Below are 21056 nucleotides of genomic sequence, written 5' to 3'. Positions count from 1 at the left end.
ATAAGTCTGCACTATATGGCGGCTGGTCAAAAATTTAGCATGATAAACGCTGACTGAAGACATTCATGCGTGCCACAATCTGACAGCGGAAGAGCGAATAACTACATCAGTCTTGCCGTTAATATACTTTTTAGTAAAATACTCTTTGCTGCAATTGAAAAAGCTATGCGCTGCGAACGTGTGCAAGAATTAACATCCTACGACTAGGCTCTGGCTTGGCTTTGCCACAAGATCATTTGTCTGTCGCATGTATGGTTGGCAGTTTCGTATGAACCATGTGGTTGGCAGGTCGCGTTAGTGAAGATTGTCGTGACCTTATATATACCCTAGCCATATACAGCGGATCTGTATATGACTAGGGTATCATAAATTTCTTGTGCGCGCACAAAAAACTATCATCATCAATGGATCACACCGCCTAAGCACTCATACTCCCGTACGTAGGCGAAAAAAAAAATGCAATGGCTCATAGCCCCGTAAGGCAGAAGCTACAAACACTAAGCAAAGTGAAGCGAACAGCGCTTACATTCTTTCTAGTCACGCGTACAACATACAGAACAGCATGTCGGAAACTGCCATCATCGATGGCTCATACCCCCGTAAGCAATGACTCGTACGTAGGTGGTGGTGGTGGTGGTGGTGATGTTGAAGCAGGCGGGGTTAGCCTGGCATACATAGCCGGCAATTGTTCCGCCTGATCCTCCTTCGAGTTGAGATTAGGGTTGTGTCACCAGCTGTCGATGAGCCCCGTGTCTCGCAGGAAGGCTATCAGCAGTCGTTGCACTCTCTTCCTGAACGCCGCGGGCCCTCCGGGGAAAACAACGTCCTCAAAGGTCCTGTGCATGAGACCGCTTTTTTGTAGCTTGTCGACCATCGCTTTTCTTTCTGTGTCAAACTGCGGGCATAGCCAAATGAAATGTTCGATGTCGCCAATGTCACCACAGAAAGCACAGAGTGGGGAAGCGCGAAGCCCAGTCTTGAATAACCAAGCTGGGGTGTACGCGGAGTCGGTCCTGATGCGGTATAAAAGCGTCGCTTGTTCGCGTGTAAATCCATGAGTCACACAGGGTTCGTGTGGGTTCTTGTGCATCTCTCTAAAGTGAAGGCGGATTGCACCCTTAGAGTTTTGAAAAGGTTTTGGAGCTTTCACTTTTGGGACACATGTAAGCGCTAGGCGTGCAAGGGCGTCAGCTTCCTCGTTTTCATCAATTCCTACGTGTGATGGAATCCACTGAAACCTTATGCTAAATCCTTTGCTCGTTAGGTCGTCAATCAGTGCCAGAGACTGCCTTGTAAATTTCTCTAGAGGTAGTCCCCGATGTAATCTCTGTAATGCTGACTTGGAATCCGTCAGCACCACGACATCACGTGCAGAGAAGGCCCGTAGTTTCCGCAAAGCCGCGGTGATTGCGGCGCTTTCTACTGTTGTAGAGGAAACCACGCGATCCAGTCGGCCAGACCATGACACATCAAGGGATGGTATGCAGAATGCCGCTGCACAGCTATCTGTTTGTGCGCACACCGAACCGTCTGTGTATACTTGTAGGTGGCTTTGAAACACCGTGCTCAAGTGGTTAAGCACAAGAAACTTGGCTTCGGCAGTTGAAATGGTGCGTTTCGTCGGTAGGTGGGGTACATTAAGGCTGCAGGTAACGTCCGGAAAAGACCATGGCGGGTCAAGGCGGCTTTGTTTAGGCCAATGCAGTCCTGAAAATCGGAAGGTGTTCAGCGCCGCATGAAAATGTGAGCGAGTTCTTGCTCTTAGCCGTCGGAGAAGCGCCGTGCCAGCGCGTGACTCGCCCAGCCTTAATAGCTGCGTCAGCAAGGCCTGAGATGCCAAGAGGCGGAGTGGAAGAGACTCTGCCTCATTAGTGACTTTCTTGTTTGAAGCCGCCGTTGGAACTCCCATCGCCAAGCGAAGTCCCTTTCTGTGCACTGCCTCCAAGCGCTCGAATTGAGTCGCTGACGGTGATATCAGAGGGAGCTGATAGAGAATGCGGCTTGTTATCAGTGCAGCGTGCAGTTTAAGCATGGATATAGGATTGTTTCCCCAACGTACACCTGCCAATCGACGAAGTGCGTTGATTCTTTGCGCTGATGCAGCCACAACACTTTCGACCGCACCACGCCAAAGTAGCTTGTTGTCGATGGTGACGCCCAGGAATCGAACATGAGTTGCACAAAGAATTGAATGCCCTCTGATATTCAGCGTCAGACGTGTTGACTTGCGTCTCACTCCCGGGAAAAGCATGAAGGCAGATTTTTCCGCTGATAAAGACAGGCCAAGCGTCGATAAGTGGCGATCGATAGTGGAGATTGCGGCCTGGGCTATCCGGGAAACGTTTGTGTTGGTACCCCGAGATCCAAATGCAGATGTCATCTGCGTAGATGGACATTTTAACTGCCGTCCGACCTACTTTCAGGGCATCTGGGAGGCTGGCCATGGCAACGTTAAAAAGCAAGGGAGACAGGACACTTCCTTGTGGGACGCCGAGGGAAATTCGTCGTTTGTCACTCATTACACTTCCGAGCTTAACTTGGACACATCGGTCACTGAGAAATTCATGGACGAATCGAAGAGCATTTCCAGAGACGCCCACGGCTCGGAGTCCGTTGATGATGCCTGTGTGAAGCACACAGTCGTATGCCTTGGCAACGTCCATAAATATGGCGAGTGTGGAAAGGCCGTCTACGCGATGGTGCTCGATATGGCTTAGTAGATCCAAGACACTGTCCTGGGCACTCAACCGTGGACGAAATCCGGTCATACATGATGGCAGTCTATTTCCTTGCTCAAGATACCAAGTTAACCTCGTAGATATTAGTCTTTCCATCAACTTTGATACGCATGATGTGAGCGATACTGGCCGATATGAGGTGAGGTTTGCAGGATCCTTTCCGGACTTGAGCACTGGAACCACCCATGCTGTCTTCCACGCTTCTGGGATCTCTCCTGTGCTCCAGACGTGATTAAATATGTCCAGAAGGGCTCGTTTTCGTTCATATGGCAGATTTGTCAGCATCTGATTGCTGATCGAATCGGGACCCACAGCACAGCGTCTTCTTAATTTGCTAAGCGCCAAACCCAACTCACGAAAGGTGAACGGCGTATCCATGGTATGTGATGCTTCAGACAACAGAGGGTTCGATACTCCTGCTGATCTGCCATATGTGTATACGTCTGCAAAATCTTCTGCAAGGGTTTGCAAATCTTTTCCTTGCTTTAAAGCAAGTGCTTCAAATGGCCTGTGTAGGCGAATCTTTCCAGATAGGCTATGCATTACTCCCCATATTCTTGTCATGGGAGTAAACGCTGATAAACTCTAACAGAAAGCAGCCCATTGAACTCGTCTTAATCTTTTTGTGTGACGACGGATGACAGCGTTTATCCTGTTGTATTCCGTTTTCGCAGATGGATTTCCCGTTTTTCTCATTAGTTTTCGTTCCGCTCTCCTACGCACTGCGCAGAGGTTCTTTAGTTTCAAATCAGGAGTAGGGAAATGGTCTGGCAGTTTCAACATTGAGGTAGCCACTCGTTTGCTCCGCAGCATATCTGCGAACAGCTCACCAGGGGATTCATCCAACGCTTCTCTGTATGTGTCCCAGCGGGTCACAGCACAGAATTGCCGCCCAGCAGTGTGAAATCCGGTGATGGTGGTGAAGATCGGAAAGTGGTCACTGCCCATCCTGTCTGGGGCCGTTGTTGACGATACGACAAGGTCTGTAGAATGGATCACGAGGTCTATGGCACTCCATGAATCTGGTGGTCTGAAGAAAGTTGGTTTGCCATCGTTCGCGATACATAAGTCAGCAGCATCCATGGCTGCGACAAGTTCCTTGCCTCGGTAATCTGCAGTCTTATCTCCCCAAAGCGAATGATGTGCGTAAAAGTCGCCACATATTATTATAAGAGAGGGGCAACGAATGCAAAGGTCCTTTATGAACGCCTCCATGGAGACCTTCCTGCGCGGGCTTATATACACCGACACCACACTGAGTTTTCGTTTTCCTAGGCACACTTGCACAGCGGCGACTTCCAATAAGGTAGAACAAAGGTCTTGCACTGGTAAGGTGACGTGAGGTATTTCTCGCCTGATGTATATCATCGCACTTCCGTTTGCAAATGATGGTATACCCGGATTTCCATGTCTGATGTACCCTGGGATCGTCCTTCCATTTGGGAGACCGGCCTCCGAGAGGGCTAGAATTGGTATAGGTATGTCTCGAAGGAAAAGGCTGAGTTCAGAAAGACGCTGTAGAATGCCGGCGCAGTTCCATTGCATTATTAAGGGCACTTTTGGACGACGGAATGGACCAAGTGGGCGAGAAGCTGCCATTATGTTACTGAGGGTACGGGGAAGTAGAGCAGAGTATTACTGACTCAAGAGCCAGCACTGCTTCCAACATATCCTTCGTTGAACTAGCAGGCATCTTCGCGACGTGGGAACGTAGTGCCGTGAACAAGGCGCGTATCACATGCTGGCAGTGCTCCTGCTGACTGTTGCCAAGTGGTACTTGAGGTTGGTTTACTGCGGCCGCATAGGTGCGTTTTTCGGACTCTTTTCGAACAGGTTTCTCAGCCGCTGTGACCGTTTGCGTTGGCTCAATAACTTCGTTTATCGGTGTGAGGCGCGGGAAATGAGATGCGTACTCTGTTTCCAAACCAGTTAGTTGTGGCGCTCTGGACGTCTTCTTCGTGGTCGATGGTGCGCTTGCACTCTTTGGACCCAGAACAAACAACTTATTTCTCCGCTGAGCAGCTGTCCGCGCAGGACATCGACCGTAGCTAGCAGGATGGTCACCGCCGCAATTTGCACACACAAAGTTGTCTTTAGTTGCACAAGTCTTAAAGTCATGAGGTCCCCCACAGCGCTTGCACCTCTGTTCTCCACGACAGTACTTAGCGATATGTCCGAAGCGCTGACACTTAAAACAGCGTGGTGGTGTCTCCACGTAGTCGATAAGCTCGTGTCTGGTAAAACCAAGGTTGATCTTCTCCGGGCGTTCAGAATTTGGAGCAAATGTGAGAATCACCGAGTTAGTGCGCCTTGACTCCCATTCAGATGACGAGGTTTGGACCCGACGGGTGATTCTTCTTGCATGGAATACTCCCTGAGGTCTCAGGTAGGTGAGCAGCTCTTCATCCGAGTACCATTTAGGGACTCCTCTAACAATGCACGTGTTTTTCATATAACTGTGCGGGACACGGGCAGATATGTCTATGCCGCCGATATTCTTGGTCTCTAGAAGGACGCTGGCTTGTCCTTCTGTCTCTACGTCTAATAGCAATGCTCCCTGTGCTGTGAAGTGGCTCTTCACTGGTGCTCCACCGAGGATCGTTTCAAGCTCAGAATACAGGGCAATAGGGTTTACTTGCCTTAGATCAGCTCTTTCGGATGTTGCAGTGATTAACACTGGAATGCCCTCCGCCCTGTCTTTACGATGGCGCACAATTCGGAAACCACCCTCGGCCATGTCCAGGTCTGAAGGGTTTGCCACGTTGTCGCCCTCGATGATAGTTGACTCGTCGTCAGATTCACCAGTGTCTTGTCGTTTGCTGTCAGGCTGGCTTGTACAAACCAGCTGGCGTTTCTGACCCGGTGTCAGCCCTTGGGAGGTCATGGCGGGGTGCTCGTCGGTGCCAGCTTGGTTCCTTCTAGCACCTTGTGAGGCGGCGGGTGGCGCAGCACCCGTCGGTCTCCGATACGGAAGGTACCTTTTCGAGTCGACCGACGTCTTGAACCGTTCTGACCAGTAACAGTAGCAGAAAATAACGAAAATAACGATAAATGTAGGCAGAGCTACTCAGACAGGCTAGCAGCAGCTGACTCGTACGTAAGCGATGACTGACTCATCATGGGAAGTAATAAGCGAGGAATAGCTGAGTAGCAAGCTCCAGGTCGTATTCGACACATCATCACACGTTGAAGACTTCCCATCTCTCAATGACTGCCTGGATAAAGTGATCAACGTCAGCCCAGATTCGCTTTCGCTGGTTCTCGGTCGCCATCCACTCGGATGTCGATAAGGCGTTCTTACAAATCGAAATACACGAAACCGACCGAGATGCATTCTGGTTTCTCTGATTTGACGCCATTCCCGTCAGCCAAAACAGTCATATTGTCGAATGGCCCATCACCCGGACACCATTCGGATCGACATCAAGCCCTTTCTTGCTCATGGCGACTATTCATCACCACTTGGACAACGCTTGTTAGGACAAAGCGCTCACTTCAATTCTGAGGAAAGCGTTTTATTTAGACGATTAACTGGTGGGTGCGGAGGCATTCGAAGAAGGTTTGAGCCTCTATGAGCAATCGAAGGCAATAATGAGAGAGGCAGGAATGGATCTCAGAAAATGGAAGACTAATAGCCAGTAACTACAGATCATTTTCGACAACCAGGAGGAGCAAATGGAAGGTGCATCAAGGGAATCACTACAGTTTTGGATATGCAATGGGATACAGAAACCTATTACTTCGAATTTTCTTCCAAATCGGTGATGCAATATTTAGCCCCAGCTCAGCCCGACACGACACGTACACTACTAAAGTTTGCTTTGCGAATTTTCGACCCTCATGGTATTCTGTCGCCTTTCACCGTCACTTCAACGCTAGTGGGTTTTAGGCCATTTCCGGGATGACGAGTTACCAGAGGAGATCAAGACGTCATGTGTCCATGGCGGTCCACGGTATGGTGCGCCTCCGAGTAGGTGATGTGGTCCAGATCGAGGAGTCTAACATGTCTTGGGGTATTTGGCCACTGAAACGAGTCGTGGACGCCTTCCCTAGTCAAAATGGGATAACTTGAGCCTGCCGTGTGAAAGCTCAAGATGACAGGTTTATAAGAAGGCCAGTGCAGAGATTGTACAAGCTCGAGTTGGACAACGCTACTGAGGGGCGGGAGTATGCAGAAAAAGATGAATAAACGTGGGCAGGCGAACACTGCGAGAGAAGTTGGAACGATGAATATCCTTCTGTCTGGTTCCTTCGCGTCTCGTTAGTTTTCTAGACACCTTAAGCAATGGCTCATACTGCCGTAAGCAAGCAAAAAAGAATGCAATGGATCATAGCCCAGTAAGGTTCATGGCTACTAATTTTGCGTGGGTTAGTCGCGATGACACTGCTCCTGCAGTCGTTGTCGGTGGTTTCAATGGGAAGTTGTCGGGACCGAAAAGGGAATGATTTACGTGTTTCGTGTCGCAGACATATGGCTTGCGATGCCACAGCGATCCGGCCCAACCGACCACCCAGCCGTGTACGTGCATTGATTTGAGATTATCAAAAAATATGTTTGCAATTACGAATATGCTCATCATTCCGCGTGCGATGCTCTATCTCACGCGTAATGCGAAGACGTGGGATCGTTCCCCACCTCCGACAAGTTGTTTTTTCATCCACTTTCATTACCATTAATTTATCATTTCTTTAATTTGATTAGTAAGTACAAGTAATTTCCCCTATGTTTTTCTTGGTGTCCTTGTTTGTTGGCTTTCATGGCACAGTCATTCAACGTACATCTATCTGCTCTATACTCAGGAGTGTTGCGTGATTCTTGTGTAATATAAAATATTTTCTTCCAATGCCGTTTAAAAGAACGGTCATGTACCCGCTCGCGTAGAGTGTTTTGAGGTACTGCACAACTGTGTTTGCGCTTCCTTCGTTGCTAGGGCATGACCAACGCCATTTTACAGAGTATTCCCAAAAGTACCACTTACAATTCTCCTGTGGCGAGCAGCGGTTGCTGTTTTCGTATCTTTGCTTACCTTCCGTTAATTCGCTGTTTGTGCAAACAATTGTGCTGCGCCCCTTTCGGAACTTCCATTTCACAGGTGCCTACACGCCTTGATCACTCAGAAATATTGCTTCTTTTATTGTGCTCCATTGCACTATGAGACATGGGAAAGCTAGAAAGCGTGTTTATATGCACCAACTTTTCGACAAGCTCGCATACTCCCTGCGACCTCAAAGCGCACCCTACGGAATGTGTTAAATCATCTGTGACTCGAGTAAGGCTGTCTTCTTATTTGTCTACTGTTACTTCATTTCTCTGTGATTATTACCTAGTTTTCTGCTTTTATTTTTATTTCGTTCACTAGGTAGTGACGAGTGATTTCAATGGTGTTCAATGTCTGTTACAATTTTTCTGTTGCCGTTGTTGAAAGGCCCTCTCGCGCAGACATCTCTTTGGCTTTGACAGACCAGATATTTCAGTGTACAAGCTCAAAATGGCAATAAATTTTTTATTTATTTATTATTATTATTATTATTATTATTATTATTATTATTATTATTATTATTATTATTATTATTATTATTATTATTATTATTATTATTATTATTATTATTATTGTTATTATTATTATTATTGTCGTTGTTTTTCAAGTGCAGCAGTACGAAGGCTCCGTAACTATGCCTCGCCACTATATTAAGCATTTCATTCGTTGATTAATTATTATTATATTGCCTTGCGCCTGCGAGACAAGAGAGTCAAGCATTGTGAGCGTATATAATATGTCTTTATATATGAGCTTACATATAACCCGTATATCATGTCCACTACAAGAAGGCCAGTATGCTGTGTGCTGGGCGCACGTTAAGGATCTCCAGGTGGTCAAAATTTCCGGAGTCTCCCACTACGGCATGCCTCATAATCAGATGGTGCTTTTTACATGTAAAAGCTTAGAATTGAACTTTATTAATTTTTGGATATAACATGGTCCCTTCGGCAGAGTATAGGGCTGCTGTGCCGAGGGAAATGGGTTCGAAAGCAAACGTCAGACCAACTTGCGTCAGTGGGGGTGTTCCGTGTCCAATGAATCTCTTATGCCAACTTGGGGCCTACGGGTATGTGGCATTGACTATGTGCCGCTTTTCAATAAGCCTCTTTGACGCGAACTTGAGTAGCTGGGTATGTGCTACAATGTGTGCGTTGTTCTTCGATGAACCTCTTAAACACCAGCTGGTGTCACTAGGATCTTGCCCTTGAGTTTGCGCAGTCTTCAAAGAAACTCGTTGACTGCGAAATGGGTCACTGGATATGTGCTACAAGGTGCGTGCTACTATAGGCTCGTGTTGTACTCAATGAACCTCTTTGATGCCAATTTGGGTCCCTGGGTATGTTGAACAGGGTATGCGCTATTGCAATGAAAAATAAAGTCTGTTAAGATTTTTTTGGTGCTTGGGAGAAACGAACCCCCGTCATACTTATTCAGACACTCTTGTCGTATACTATATAATCAAACATGCACCCTGCGCGGACTTTGTGGCGGTGCCGTTACATAGTAGTCATTGTGGACAGCACGAAAGAGGAACTCGACTGCAGTACATGGCTAATGACGTATTTTGGCGTTGGCAATACGGCGTGTCGCTGCAGTGCTTTATTGCTAATCGTGTTAATGTCAGCAGTGAACCTGAGATGGCTGCTGCCGAAATTTTTTATCCTGCTCTCTGTACACATCGTCAGCACTCACTACTATAAAGGAAAATGAATAAATACTTTTTTCTTTCCTCCATGCTCATAACCCTTTTTCTCTCGCCATCTCCATTTTCGTAACCCTTTTATTTTACGCCGTTTCAATGTAGCGAGTCGTAGGATTTAACCTGGCTCCTATTTCCTTGCCTTGTTCTTCTTTGTTTACTGTTTGCGTCTGTCCACCGCTTTGCGCTAGGTCACCATAGTTAAGATTCGAGGCCAACTAGCCCTGCAGTCAGCCTTCTAAAATGCCTGTTTGCATTTTATGAGCTAAATTCTACATCTTTTTCTATGTCTCTCCATTTTAAGCGGTCCATAAGCTGGGCGGATTCTTTGCTACCTTCAGTCTGCCTTCGTTTCTTGGCGGTTTAGTTGCCTTCCAATGACAACTTTATGCCTAATGACGATGTCCGTACTTGCGACATCGGTTGATTTGCTATACGCCTGCTTATTTTGACATTATGCAGGGCGAGCGCAACGCTGTCATGAGCAAGAAGAAGAACGAAGTTCCCTCGTGCCTCGTGGGTCGCGCGTTCTTGCTGGTTCACCGTGGGACTGCTCGAAGCCACCCCAACGACGCACCGCTTTTCCAGTGCATTTTTCAAAACAGTGTAGTCTTTTGAAGACGATGGCTTACGGTGAGTTACGTTTGCTTCTCATCTGGTGCGACGGCGCGCACACGCCTCCTGCCTGCGAATCTGCGATTTCACTTGAATTGCAAGAGAAGCGCGCCGGTTTCCACGCCTGGCGCGTATTTATGCTGACCTCTGTAACGATGAATTTTTCTTCAGTTGTTTGTGTTGCGAGCGAAAAGAGCGCGATTCATTCATTTACCAAAAAAATGTGAAATGTACATTGGAAAGTATTTCTCTTATAATTAGCTGGCACTACGCCTATAATCGTGACGTTTGGGTTCGTTGATGCTGTAAATGATCAGGGTCAAATCTTTCAGCTTTATGCAAACATAATACGGGTGGACCTCGGGCATTTCAAACTTGTTCTGCGAGCAATGCTGATTGGACATATGCGTTGCTTACAGTATAAACGCGATATGTCACATTAATGAAATTTGCCTGCCGTAAATATCAGGCATGGATAACTGTGATTAATAATATGATCGTCTCTATCAATTACAAGTTTGATAATGAGTCACTGAATATTCCTTACGCAGTGCCGAGCTGCAAGTGGGCTGGCCCTAGCGCAGATATTTTTCTATTTGAATTAGCCTTTGTCAATGAAACAATTAGCGCAGTACATTTGACTAGGGTTGCAACTCTACACATTTTGGTGAGGAGACAGGACATATTTTATTTGCCGTTTCTTTTGCTTCTGTTTGCCTTCAGCTTACGGTAAGTCAGACAAGCCTTAGGTAAAGGACAAGATAGTTTTGCGATAATATCTGGACTTGTGATGCTGCAAGCCTGCTGCGGTAACCGTTTAATTTGTTTGCTGAATCCTACGATCACGCACGATGAAAGATTCAGAAGCTACTCTGATGTTTTTTGTCGCTGTTATGTTCTTTGAACTGCTTCTCACTGCAGGTCCCCAACAGTATGAACAAACAGCGGCGTACCCAGATACTGGTAAGATTCAATTTTTAAGCTATATGATAGCGGTGTAGTATAAGTTGACTTTCTATGTAGCATCCGAGAAGAGGGGTTATTTAGCTGGATTTTAATGATGAATACGAGATATTTTAGTAACTTGTGGAAAAGAAACGTTGCGTATCTAATTTCGCGGAATTTAGGAGTACTTCCGTTAAATGTCCACGAGACCATTGTTTTGTACGTGTTGGTGTTGAAAATGAATGGAATATAATGTGCCAGTTTGATTTTTAAGGCTATGGAGGTTATGGAGGGTCACAAGCTGCCTTCACCGCGGGCATGCCGCACGGCCATCCTTTATTTGCCTGACAGGAACACAAGGCTGCTTCGACTATATTACACGTTCGCTTGATTTTCTAGGTTATGGAGCGCACGGACAGTCAGAGGTCTCTTTCTTCACGGGTGAGCTATGCTGTCCTTTTTCACTGTCCTTACAAATGTGTACGGTTACTCCGAAGACGATTTGCCTGGATGGTGGGAATACCAGTGTCCTACGCAGTGCGAACATGCGAAATAGTCGTATACCAGCTCTCGGGATGAACGGCGGCGTAACACAGGAAGTGTACCAGAGAAATGTCAGATAGAAAAATTATTGTGCTTCCAGCGGATGGGTTACGATGACTTCCTCGAAACGGAACTCGGCGAGGGGAACCTCACTTACTTCATTTGCGCAATGAGGGAGTAATCCATGAGGATATCCAACTTTCACAAATTCTGTGCTCGAGTACGTTGTGGGTAGCAGTGTCTTTCGAGAGAGCAGAACTTCACGGACAACGTGCGTTTCAACTATGGTCATTTATTTCGTGGTCGTAACGTTAATTGTATCATTGGCTTCCTTCTTCCTCATCGCAACAAAGCCACCCCAGTTATGATAGAACACAGAGAAGCATTAGTTCTTTGCAATAATGTTATGCGTAGGAACGCTGTTACTTTTCTGACTAAGGGCCGGCAGAAATGCCAAGCGAAAGCAAGCGAATACAAAATAAATTTTCCTATGGAGTACGTTGTACACACCTTTCTTTTTACGTGATTCCAGACCAGTCGCAGATGTATCTCACCAGTGGTAAAAGCGCAATCTCAATTGCTTTTTTAATGTATTCTTCAGAAGGGTTTAAGGAGTAGACCTTCTGCGTTCTGCTAAGAACAACTTCGGAAGTGGTTTCTGCATGAAGCGGTCGAATTGCTTGAGAATTTGCAGAACATGCGCGAATGCGCCAGAACTGAAATAGATATATTTGGGCTCCACTTACCTGCCACCCAGTTCGGGGAAACTTGAACGCTTGTCGCTTCAGCGGTGACTTCAATTCAGGCATTCACACCTCAACATAGCTGACGTGAAGAGCATCGCTCACGTTCCCCTCCTCCTACCAATACCCCGAGGAAACTGAATCTTTTTTTCATGCCGGTAAATATGCACCTTAAGTCCCTTTCATTAAACGGGACACTGCGCCAACAAAATGACCTGTCACACTTCCGACGTGCGTACTTGAGGTGTGGAAAAGTTAAGAGGAAGCTTTAATGTTAACCTTCATGCGTGCTGTCGTTAAATGCCGGACAGATCTGAATGAAATTTCTCGGGTTTCAAAGAGAAACAAGTCCAAATCTACTGGCTGTTGTTAATGGCTCTTTCGTAAATTACGCTTCCAGAATTTCTAAAGTAATGAGCAAAATCACCAAAGTACAAACAAACGAAGCGTGACGTTTACAGCTCCAACTTAGCAGTGACAAAGACATGCCCGGTGTTTCCATCTTGGTTCTGCTTGCACGGTGCGGATTCTCCAGGTAACGGATATTTATTTGAGGCAGATTTCGAGCTATATCTGTGCATAGCTCGAGTGGCTGAAGATTATGTAACAATTCAGAGAAAATAAAAAAAAAATGTTGATATTGGTACTTCACTTCTTGGATTTTTTTTGCTTTCTTATCTTTTCCGCAGAAAGCGGTCAATACACCTCTTCCACCGAAACTGACCGTAAGTGGTGTTTTCGCTTCTATATATAGCAGCGCCCACGGGTAACATTTGAGGTAATTCGAAATTACCCTGTTAACATGGCATCTTTCATAAAGCTTTGCATGTTAACATCTCAAAGTATGCTTAACTGGCCAATTTTACTTAAAGAGCGACAATATCCACGAGAGTGTGAGTGCTTGAAATGTTTTTGCGCTGACAGGAGCTGTCATCTATCGGTGTAAAATACACCGGAGATATTATTATTTGCTGCGCTGTAGCTGTAGTGTCTCAGCTTATGTAATATGAAGCATGATACTTAAATAGGTTCCTACTTATCCGGTGAATATTAATGCCGTTAATGATAGCTTGAGTCCCACTGAAAAATATCAACACCAAGCCCCACATGGCTGTTAAAATTATTGAGGTCGCCACAGCCGGTTACATTCAAGTGCATAAGAGTACACTGCTATAAAATTACCTGGTTAAGTGCATACCATACAGAAAAGAATGGAATGTTAATTTTTTTAACGCTTATTGCTATAAATTGCTTGTTTTCATGCATACTTTGTGCATATTCTGGGTAACATCAACTTTGTAGACGACAGCAATGGCGATGCTTATGAGCACTGCTCAAACAATGAGTAAAAGGCGCTTTCAACAAGAAATCAAAGGGCACTAATACTGAAAAGGATAAGTTTCAATATCAAAACAACAGAAGTATGCATTTCACCGAATGGCTAAACAAAAACCGTTTCTTTGTATGTACCTTCGCACTAAATATGGGTAGCGAAGCTTACCGTTGTAATTGAATATCACTGCGTGACACATCTATTGGCACTTGAAGGGATAGAAATAAACGTTTCCCCATATAGAATAGTTTTCATTACACGGTAAAACAAAGAAAGGAGCATTTGCTTGCTGAATGGGCGATATATGCAGTCTTTGTAAAAGTATTTCAAGCCAATTTCTCCATATCAATTATGTCGCCTGGTGCTGTTGTGGAACTCTCTTAATGCATCTGCATTTCAGAAGCTCATGAGAGTTAGGAGGACTGCCTCTCAAATTATCTGGATATTGGAACAGCGAAAAAAAAAAGTGCAGGGACCTGTATACCAGTTTGATAACGCGAGAAAAGTTCAATATCCCACCTAGTTTTTACGAGCGTTGCAGCAAATGCTATGTTACGTAGTGCCGGTAACGATTTAGACCTGGTAACAGGTGCGTCCGTTAGCACACTTATGTAACCTTTCACCGTGCCCTTTTTTTTTTTCAGAAGAAGAATCGTAAGCTTTATGTTTCACTTCAATATAGCGTTGAGTTGCCCAGGATGTTGCCAGTTTTCAGTCGTTCCTCTCAATCTGCATGTAGTGCACGAAAATTAATCTCTAATTGTTCACTCCTGATAATTGTTTGCCCTGAAATATGTATTTGCACTCTATTGAGAAATACGTTAGAGCACTACAGAATATTTTTGTTTCTGTTTGGACATAAACAACATTCACATTAAAACTAAAGCAACATTCATAAGTTGATAAAAGCCGAACAATTACGAGTGCATTATAGGCTTTTTCGCGCGTTAACCACTTTTTGTATTCGATATTACTACAATACAATGGAAACTACACTACACTGCAATGTATGTGACGCCATCTTACATTGCCATTCATTGAAAGTCGCACAGATGGGTGCTCCATGGGGCCGTCCATGGCACCATAATTTTTGTTTTCTTGTACGTGTAACGTGTAAGAAGAGTTAGTCTTCCAAACTTGGTAACTCGACGAGGTTAACCTGGACGCTTTTTTTAATGACATTGAAGTATTGCTTTCAAGCAGTGCCTCTCGAGGGCACAGATGCCTCTTCTGAGAACGAATCAAAGTTTGCGAACTTGAACAGTGTGCAAGCGTAGCGCGATAACCACGCGCATGGCTGTCATAAACAAAACGTGCTTTACGGGAGATAATAACATAAAACAAATTTGTGCAATATTACAAGGCTATCATCGCTCAGCCCGAAACGGGTGCGCAGGTGCCGTGAGACGGCACGCCAAAAATACTTCAAAAACGCGTTATTTGTGACTGCTTTGCTATGAACTTTCAAATCTTCCAAGTTGGCAACAACTCAGATTCATGGATGGCACACTCCTTTATATTGTTCTCGCAGTGGTCACTCCGCCACAAACCTAGCGCTGCTGGTTACGTTCTTGGTCCTCTTGCTGGTCATTTTTCTCGGAGTTGTGTTGGCCTTCACCCTCGGTGCGTAAATTTAGAAAATTATTCACGGTCGACCTGAAATTTCCGTTTTTGCGTTTGGCTTCCTTAGTCATGTAGTACTGTTAAAATTTAAAAGAAAGGTCTTTTCAGTCCTCGCTCACGTGTTTTATGCTATGTCGCACGCATGGCCTTTCTTATCGTTCGAGGTATACTAACACTCGTAATTGTTGCATTGTGGCAACAATTACGTTACTATAAAATACCGTTACTATAAACGTTACTACTACCGTTACGTTACTATCCGTTACGTTATCGTTACGTTACCGTTACTACCGTTACTATAACCGTTACGTTACTATAACTACGTTACGTTATCGTTACGTTACCGTTACTACCGTTACTATAACCGTTACGTTACTATAAAATACCGTTACTATAACCAAGAACAATTAAATGAAACCATGTCTCTGCCACGTGCGCTTATTTAAAATCTCTTTTCAGGTGAGAGCTCTAGTACTACGCAAGGTGAGTCTGAAATTATTAGTTCTTGTTACAACAAACGCAGGTGCGAGAAGGAAATTGGGCGTATTGTGCCCACGCTCTCTAGTCTAAATTTCTTTCAACGTGATTGAAATAGTTAACATTATGAATTATAGTAGGGAGCATTTAGCGACCAATGAGACTTGGTGAGGCGCCACTGCTCTTTTTCGGTGGGAACTGTACAAGCTATGGTGCTTAGTTATTTCCACGCTTAACTATACGTCCACACCTTCCGAGAGATTCTTAATTAAAGGGGTTTTCGAAAAAGGCGTCTGAACATACAGAGCACTGAAAAATAACCGATGATAGAAATAATAAAAAAAATTTCGCATCAAGGAATGCGAATCTCAAAGAACTGTCACTTATTATGAATTGTTTGTCATAATAAATGCGAAAGCTACCACCTGACAGTAAGCAAGATTAGAAATTTCGTAAAAACGTCTACGCGTACCACCGACACCGTAAATTTATTTATCAAGTGAAAAAAAAGGAAACGACAAAAGAGCTTTTTACACCATTGAGCATAAAGATCGAAGGCCAAACAGGTCAGTTTCTGAAATTTGGATTTTTTAACAATTTATGATATCGTTCGAATGCGTAATTTGTTGGTGCCTTCTCGTGGCATGCTTCAAAGTTAGAGGCAAAATTGCTCCCTAACCCACTTTGAACGAGTTTAAATTCAATTGCAGGTTTTCATCTACTTCGCTTGGCTTTTTGAACGCAAATAGTACTTTCGGGGCTTCCTTCAAATAAGACAAATGGCACATGGAGACTTGAAGGCATCAACAATGGTACCATCGTTTTGACGAGCAAGCTAGTCTTCCTTGACGTAGACAAGGCACTTCCTTGAAACTACTGTTGTTCGAATACCGTTAATTATTTCTAAATCAAAGGCACTTGGAGTCAGGCGCAACCTTTTGGGACATTGAGACTAAAAAGCAAGAGCAGCGTGAGTGAGTGCTTCTTTGTGAACTTTTGTTCCTGAACATCCCTGTAATTAAATTTTTGTGCGCACTTCCTGTTTCTAACCAATGAAGCGTTAGATAAGCCATTCACTGACACCGAGTTGATCTCAGCAATCTCCGAGAGCAACAGGGGCAGCGCGCCGGGACCCGATTCCATTACCTACAAGTTACTTAACAACCTCGAGCACAAGGCCCGCAGACAGCTGCTCGAGTATATGAACCGGGTCTGGGAGTCTGGCAATCTTCCACACGAATGGAAAGAGGCAGAAGTCCGCTTCATACCCAAGACTGGGAAGACACCTCACATCGACAACATGCGACCGATATCCCTCACGTCCTGCGTGGGGAAGGTCATGGAACGTATGGTACTTAAGAGGTTGCAGCGACATCTTGATGCCACTGATCAGATGCCAGAGACAATGTATGGCTTTAGGCAACACCTGGGCACCCAGGATGTTCTCGTACAACTCAACGAACTGGTAATTAAGCGAGCAACGAAGCAGGCGCCGCGAGCGATACTAGCGCTAGACCTCACAGGGGCATTTGATAACGTCACACATGAAAGTGTCCTCCGCAACCTGCGCAACACAGGTTGTGGAGTGAAAACTTACAACTACATCCGAGACTTTCTTCGTAACCGAACGGCAAGGATCAGAATAGGAGAGGAGACATCCCAACCGATCTACCTGGGGGATCGAGGAACGCCGCAAGGTTCGGTCCTTTCCCCCCTGTTATTTAACATGGCTCTCTTGCCGTTGCCCAAGCTTCTCGAATCAATAGATGGTCTGGGCCACGCATTATATGCCGACGACATCACCCTCTGGACTGCGAGGGCAGGGTCGGATGGCTGGATAGAAAACACGCTCCAAAAAGCGGCTGACACGATCAACAGCTATGTGAAGACATGTGGCCTTTGCGGTTCGCCTCAAAAATCGGAGCTGACCGTTGTCAGACCACGTGCATCAAGTACCCAAGCAGAAAATATAGAAATCACTTTGGAAGGGAACCGGATCCTCCCGGTACCACAACTCAGGATCCTGGGCCTCCTGATCCAGGCAGACGGCAAGGCAACAGCCATGATTAGAAAAATGAAGCTCACGTCAGACCAAATCTTGAACATGATCAGACGAGTGGCCAACAGACGGAGGGGTCTGAAGGAATCGGACACCTTGCGCCTCGTTGAGGCCTTTGTTATATCACGAATCGTCTACGCGGCGCCATACCTGCAGCTCCTCAAGAAGGACGTCTTACTACTTGACGCAATAATCAGGAAAGCCACGAAGCAGGCCCTGGGTATTCCCATAAATTCATCCACGACAAAATTACTTCAAATGGGAGTCCACAACACAGTAGCCGAGCTCATAGAAGCCCACCTATCCAATCAAAGGGTACGCCTTAGCCAGACCAAGGCGGGCAGAAGCGTCCTCCGCAAGCTAGGATGGCAAGAATCGAACTACACCCGCCGCGACCAATTACCCGAAAAGCTGAGGGAGAAGTTGGAATGCAAACCACTACCACGCAACATGAACCCCACAAGGCATGCCGGACGACGCGACGCCCGCGCAAGAGCCATCTCCAGGACCCTGGAGGAAGACGACACTGTTTTATATACAGACGCCTCTTTATCGAAACGCTCCACGAGGGCAACAGTCGTGGTCACCGGGCTAGAAAAGCTGGTCACCTGCGCATCAATCTACACTCCGTCTTCGGAGGAAGCAGAAGAAGCAGCGATAGCTCTCGCACTCCTGCAACCAAACGTCACGAAGATCGTCACGGACTCACAAGCTGCATACAAGAACTACAGATCTGGCTGGGTGTCCCTTGGGGCACTAAAAATTCTTGGTAAAGCTACGCCTCCTAAACAAGCAATCGAATTAGTTTGGGTCCCGGCTCACTCCTTAGTTGAGGGCAATGAATATGCTCATCAACAGGCCCGAGCGCTAAACTCCCGGGCCAACGAGGAGGAGGCAAGGGGATGGCAACCCATCACAAATTACAGAGATATAGTCAGATATTACAGGGACGGCAGGAAGACATTCCCGCACCCCCACCACTCCTTGACCAGAGCCGAACAAACAATATACAGGCAAATCCAGGCAGGATCCTTTCCCCACCCCTGCCTCCAGAACAAAATGTACCCAGAGAGATACAAGAACACATGTCCTCACTGCAATGCATTAGGCACCCTTCGGCACGTCATAGGAGAGTGCAATTTTTCCATTGACCACCCCCCACCTATACCCATAACTAACCCCCCTGCTATCCCCACCCTTTCCGAGCGATGGGAGATCATGCTGTCCAGCCCCGCCCTGGAAGACCAGCTCCGACTGATCCACAGGGGCCAGGCGGCCCTGGAAGCATATGGAGCCCGCGAAGAGGGAGCCACCCCATCAGATGCTTAACGCGTTTCAGTTCACACTGGGCCAGTAAAGTTGTTTCTCTCTCTCTCTCTCCTGTTTAGAGCCACTAAAGAGAAACAGTAAATATGGTTAGCGTTGTAAAGTATTATTTCGGAATGCAGGTTTTGTTTATCTTGTAGTTTGAAGTTCATTATTACAAGAGCAAACGCAGGTAAAAGCTGGCGCGGCACAGCGAATGTAAACTATAGGGTTAGCACTACGCAGGTGTGTAAGTTGGCTTTCCTGCAGTGCGTTTTCGGCTTCACAGACAAATCAGTGAGGCATAGAAAGTTTCCCTTAAGAAAAAAAGTTTTGTAAGAGTAACTGCTTTTTGAGCAGGGGCCGGTGGCTGGTCATGTCCTTTCGCGTCAAAATTACCATGCGGAAAAGTCGGGAGGTGACAAGCGACAACACCTGGAACAGTATGTTCTAAGAATTTATTTTCCATCGATTCTATTAGTTTTTCATAATCCGTGCTGCCGATTGATCCTTCCCGCTATAGCGGGACAACGCTTTCGGGAGAACCAGTGACGACAGAGAACAAAAAATGAAGAAAAAGGAGAAGAATGGTTACAAAATACAGCCTGAAATTGTTTTGAATGCGCGATTTGCTGAGGCTGAACTGTAGCGGCAGATATATTGTATGATGGGGATAAGGAGGTGCGATATTTGGTATTTACTTATATGACGGCGCCGTCACCTACTGCTTTCAGTCACACACGAAACTTTTTGTAACATTAGCTGGTGGCGCTAGGCGCATGTATATCTCCTGGTCATAATAAATTGTTTTAGGATGTCTTTCTTATTAACAAAGCAAAATGTTACCCTCCTGCTCTGCAAACCAGACATGACGCACGAGATGGTCAACTTCTCGGTCGTGCAAGCCAGTGCGCTTCTTTCGGGCTTCCATCTACACTTCACAGTCAATGCACGCTTTGATCTCATTCTCAAGTGCTCCTGGTGCCGACCACTTTTTCACACGTATGCTGCCGACTTTTTAGTGCTTGTCTCTGGTAGGCTGTACTGAGTAAAGGGGTCGTGCTTAATGAACAAGACATCAGGGGTGCGATCTTGTACGCGTTCCAAAATAGAACGGAGGCGGTTCGTTCTTTTCGTCACGAAATAGGCGGTATGTTCCGTTCCGTTCGTCCGATAGCAGACGACACGGAATGATTGACAGCAGATATCACGGCACAAGTGACGTCATGGCGTTCGGCACGGTTCAAATTGACGAATCGTACTTGGCTCGGTGGAACGAACCGCCTCCGTTCTATTTTGGAACGCGTACAAGATCGCACCCCAGCATTCACGAAGTGGGGGCAAAGGACAAACAAGGCTTTACTTTAAATCTATATACTATGCAAGTTGATGAGACACATCTGAAGGGCCTCCCATCGGTACGTAAGATTAGGTCTGTCTGTTTAGGCCTAAATCAAAAGTGTTAAGAGAACATGTGTGAAAATTATTGATTCCTTCCTAATAGCGCTTTTATAACACATATTACTTGCCGTATAGGATTAACGCTTTCATTTTTTTAACCTTTCTGCAATGTGGTTCTAGGAGAAGCTGAAGGGCACTCCGGGTCCTCCGGGTCCTCCGGGTCCTCCGGGCCCTCCGTGTCCTCCGGACACTCCGGGCCCTCCGGACGCTCCGGGCCCTCCGGACACCCCGGCACTGGTCTGCCGGCGGGAAACGTAGCTCGCGAGACCAGCCACAGAGGAACTACCACGGAACCTCACATAGAACCAGTGGCGCCAGAAGTCATCATACGAGTACCCGCACAAGATTCGCAGGTCACGACGGAGCCCCCCGTCTCACGTGAGTTCACTACATCTATATACTTCTCATAATTCTCAGAGTTGGTGGTTTGCACCGCGTACGTAATATGTAGACGATATTCGGTAGTCGAGAAT

The 21056-nt window shown here is 46.0% G+C and overlaps 1 protein-coding gene across 6 annotated transcripts in view; it reads left to right on the top strand.

Annotated features, from left to right (window-relative positions):
• The window catches only part of LOC135898407 (uncharacterized), a 162985-nt gene that overhangs the window by 125293 nt on the left and 16636 nt on the right, over positions 1-21056 (top strand). For all 6 annotated transcript variants that reach the window (XM_065427324.1, XM_065427320.1, XM_065427325.1 and 3 more), the window contains 7 exons: positions 9942-10112; positions 11016-11057; positions 11439-11480; positions 13015-13050; positions 15190-15281; positions 15741-15764; positions 20704-20961. The gene's annotated coding sequence lies outside the window, so the exon portion shown is untranslated. The remainder of the gene's footprint in view (positions 1-9941; positions 10113-11015; positions 11058-11438; positions 11481-13014; positions 13051-15189; positions 15282-15740; positions 15765-20703; positions 20962-21056) is intronic.

This window comes from Dermacentor albipictus, chromosome 4, assembly GCF_038994185.2.
Source record: "Dermacentor albipictus isolate Rhodes 1998 colony chromosome 4, USDA_Dalb.pri_finalv2, whole genome shotgun sequence".
Lineage (NCBI taxonomy): Eukaryota > Metazoa > Arthropoda > Arachnida > Ixodida > Ixodidae > Dermacentor > Dermacentor albipictus.
This window is presented reverse-complemented; position numbering and strand designations above follow the sequence as displayed.